This window comes from Macadamia integrifolia, chromosome 14 (assembly GCF_013358625.1).
Source record: "Macadamia integrifolia cultivar HAES 741 chromosome 14, SCU_Mint_v3, whole genome shotgun sequence".
NCBI classification, from domain to species: Eukaryota; Viridiplantae; Streptophyta; class Magnoliopsida; order Proteales; family Proteaceae; genus Macadamia; species Macadamia integrifolia.
The window spans coordinates 27,277,339-27,282,094 of NC_056570.1; positions in this window are offsets into that span (position 1 = coordinate 27,277,339).

Sequence of the window (4,756 nt, forward strand, 5' to 3'; positions counted from 1 at the left end):
GAAGAGATACAGAGACTATGGCTTTTTGGTACTTTATCGGAGTCATGGGAGAGTAGAATGTCATTATCAAACTCAGCTCCAGATGGTATAATCTCGATGGATTTAGCCAAAAATAGTATTCAGAATGAAGAGATGAGAAGAAAGTCACATAATTCCTCTTCAATTTCAAACGCTTTAGTCACCGAGAAAAGAGAGAGGAGCAAAAGTAGAGATCCAAAGAACAGAAACAGGAGCAGAGGAAAATCCAACAGGTTTACAAATGTTGAATGTTATCATTATGGTTTAAAAGGTCATACCAAGAAGTTTTGTCAAAAACTGAAAAGAGAGAATAAAAAGGAAAAAGCCAAAGAGAAGAAGAAAGATGATAATATCAATGATGAAAGAGTTACTGCCATTTTAGAAGACTTTCTCATTGTCTCTGATAATGATGTTGTTAACATTGTATGCGATGAGACTAGTTGGGTGATTGATTGTGGTGCCTCTATTCATGTCATGTCTCGAAAGGACTTCTTCACATCTTATACACCCGGTGACTTTAGGATTGTAAAGATGGGGAATGATGGCTTGGCAAAAGCTGTTGGCATAGGAAATGTTTGTTTGGAAACCAATATTAGCATAAGGTTAGTTCTTAAGGTTGTGAAACATGTTCCTGACATCCGCTTCAATTTAATTTCTGCAGGTAGACTTGATGATGAGGGATTTGTAATACTTTAGTAATGGACAATAGAAGCTCACAAAAGGTGCTATGGTTGTGGCAAGAGGAAAAAAGTGTTCCACATTGTACTTGTTGCAGGAATAGCTCTCCAAAGGCATTGTAAATGCAGTGGAGAATGAGGATACTATTGAGTTGTGGCACAAAAGGCTTGAGCACATGAGTAAAAAATGAATGATGATATTGTCAAAGAAGAAGATTCTATCTAGAATGAATAATATTCACTTGAAAAAGTTTGTTCATTGCTTAGTAGGGAAGCAAAACAGAGCCTCCTTCAAGAGTTCTCCTCCTTGAAGGAAGTCAAATATAGTAGACTTGGTACACTCTGATGTATATGGTCCTATGAAGACAAGAATACTTAGTGGATCACTTTATTTTGTAACTTTCATTGATGATCACTCTAGGAAGTTATGGATTTACACCTTGAAGACAATGGATCAGGTGATAGATGTATTTAAGCAGTTTCTAGCCTTAGTTGAGAGACAAACTGGAAAAAAGTTGAAATGCATCCGCACAGATAATGGGGGGAGTACTCAGGACCTTTTGATAATTATTGCAAAGAAATGGATATTTGGCATCAAAAGACACCTCCAAGGGCTCCTCGATTGAATGGCTTGGAAAAGAAAATGAACAGAACACTAGTTGAGAGAGCCAGATGTTTGCTTTCATAGGCAAGGCTACCAAGAATTTTTGGGGTAAGGCTTTAAGTACAGTTGTGCATGTTTTAAATCTAACACCATGTGTTATACTACAGTTTGATGTACCAAATGGAGTTTAGATAGGCAAGGATATCTCTTATAATCACTTGCGTGTCTTTGGATGCAAGGCACTTGTGCATATTCCCAAGAATGAGAGGTCTAAACTTGATGTTAGACACAACAATGTGTATTTATGGGCTATGATTGGGATGAATTTGGTTATAAATTATATGACCCGATCAATAAGAAACTCATTAGAAGTTGAGATATGGTATCTACGGAGGAGGAGACCATACATGATATTTATAATGTAGAGAAGACAAGCCCTGAACCCGATGGTGATTTAATTGACTTCGATCTAGTTTCTCCATCCCTAGTGCTAGAGTAGGTTGGAGAAGAAATTCAAAATAATCAACAAGGAACATATGAAGCAGATGCTCACATACAAGTTGAGACAGATGATAGTCCTCATGAGCAAATATCTATACCAGAAGTTCCATTATCGATTTCACTCAGGAGGTCTATTAGAGATCGACAACCTTCCACATGGCATTCTACAAGTGAATATATATTATTAACTGATGGGGGAGAACCCGAATGTTTTGAAGAAGCAATGGAAGATGAACACAAGAAAGTGTGGGTTGAAGCCATGCAAGATGAGATGAAGTCAGTGCATGAGAATCACTGTCTTAGGTGATAGAGCAGCTGAAAGTCTAAAATGAGATGCAAGAGGAGTAGTTACAGGTTTGGCATCTTTCATGCTAAAACGATTCAATACCTTCTAGTGTACTTTTGTTGAGATAGCCACAGTTTTCCTGCTTTTCTATCCCTCTTGATCTCCATACCAAGGATCTTCCTTGCTGCCCCCAAATCTTTCATCTCAAATTCAGAACTTAATTGTCCCTTCAACCTATTGACATCATTCCTATTTTTTGCTGCAATCAACATATCATCAACATAAAGCAACAAATATATGAATGATCCATCAGAGAGCTTTCTGAAATAAACACAACAGTCATATTGACATCTGGAGTATCGAAAACTAGTCATAACTGAATCAAACCTTTTATACCACTGTCTAGGAGACTGTTTCAAACCATATAAGGACTTCTTCAACAAGCGTACATGGTCCTCCTTACCTTCAATAACAAACCCTTCAGATTGATGTATATAAATCTGTTCTTCTAGTTCACCATCTAAGAATGTTGTTTTCACATCAAGTTGCTCCAACTCTAAATCATGCATAGCAACTAAAGCAAGTAGGACACGAATAGAACTATGCTTAACAATAGGTGAGAAAACATCATTAAAATCATTTTCTTGTACTTGACTGTAGCCCTTTGCATCCAAACGTGCCTTGTATCTAGCATCTTCAACACTTGAGGCAGATTCCTTCTTCTTGAAGACCTATTTGCAATCAACAATTTTCTTCCCTGATCTAGGCTTAACAAGCTCCCAAGTTTGATTTTTATAAAGAGATTCTATCTCCTCATTCATGGTAATCAACCATTTTGTAGAATCAATTGAAGTAACAGCTTCAGAATATGTTGCAGGCTCATTATTTTCAATTGTATCTGCAACAGACAATACATAAGCAACAAATTCAGCATGCCTATACTTTTGTGGTTGTCTAATATTCCTCATTGGACTATCCTTGGCAATGTTGTACCACTCTTCTTCTTGATTCTCTTGAGCATCATCTTCTTTAGTAAAAGTAGGCAGCTGAACTAAAGTAGATTGTGCTTTGTTTGAAGATGAACTAGCAATTTCAAACTCCACATTCTCTCTATATTTTTCTTGACCATCATCACAATGAACAGGAGTATCTTTCCTAGGATGCAACATAGCAGATTCATCAAAAGTTACATCTCTGCTAATAAGAAATTTTGGAGACTTTGAATCAAGAAACCACAACCTATCCTTTCACTCCAGATCTATACTCAAGAAAAATGCATTTCTTAGCCCTAGGTTTCAACTTCCCTTCATTTACATGTGCATAAGTAGGACATCTAAATACTTTTAAATTTGAGTAATCTGTGGGTTTATCTGACCAAAATTCTTTTGGAGTCTTGCACTCAATAGCTATGCAAGGAGATCGATTCACCAACAAGGTTGCTGTGTTAACTGCTTCTACATAGAACTCCTTGCCCAATCCTGCATTTGATAACATACACCTCTCCTTTTCTAATAAGGTTCTATTCATACGCTTTGCCATCCCATTCTGCTAGGGTGTTTTAACAACTGTATGGTGTCTTGCAATGCCTTCATTTTTGCAGAACTCATTAAAGTCGCCTTCACAAAACTCTAGGGCATTATCGGTTCTCAACCTTTTAATTTGTTTCCTGGTCTGCTTTTCAAGCAAATTCCTCCATTATTTAAAAGTGACAAATACTTCATTTTTGTGCTTCAAGAAATAGACCCAAACTTTCTTAGAGAAATCATCAATGAAAGTAAGCAAGTACCTTGCACTAGCCCCATTTGAAGTAACCCTGGAGGGCCCCCATAGGTCTGAATGAATGTAGTCCAAAGTTTCTTTGGTCCTATGAATAGCAGTACTGAAACTGACTCTTTTCGGCTTCCCAAACACAATGCTCACAGACCTCCATTGCTCTTGTACTCTGACCACACAAATTTGTGACATCTGATTCAGACATAGATGATGAAGCTACTGCAATAGACCCAGTGACTGTAGTAACCTGCAACACATACAAACTTCCAACCTTAATTTCTTTTATCAACAAGAGAACACCCTTACTGATCTTCATGACTCCATCTTCAATTTTATACTTGCACCCATTTGAATCAAGAGTACCTAAACTGATGGGATTCTTCTTCAAATCAGGGATATGCCTAACATTAGACAAGGTTCTGACAATACCATCATACATCTTGATATTGATCATTCTCATTCCAATAGTCTTACAAGAAGCATTATTTCCCATCAACACAACTCTACCTCTAACTGATTCGTATGTAGAGAGCCATTCACGATTAAGACACATATGGTAGGAACAACTAGAGTTAAGAATCCATTCATCCTGTGATCTAACTTTGTCATCAGTCACCAAAAGCATATTAGACCCACTCTCATCTTCAGCAATACTAGCTTCTGTAGAATCATCTCTTTTTTCTTGATTTTGAATACCACCACCTGCTTTCTGCTTATTTAAAAGCTTATAAGATTCAGATTTAATTTGCCCATTTTTCTTACAGTAATTGCAGGTCAAATTCTTGTGCTTATATTTTGATCTAGCCTTCTTTTTGTCACCATCTAAACCCCTTTCATTAGTTCTCCCTCTAGCTACCAAACACACATCATTAGATTTATTGGTAAACGTCAACTCAT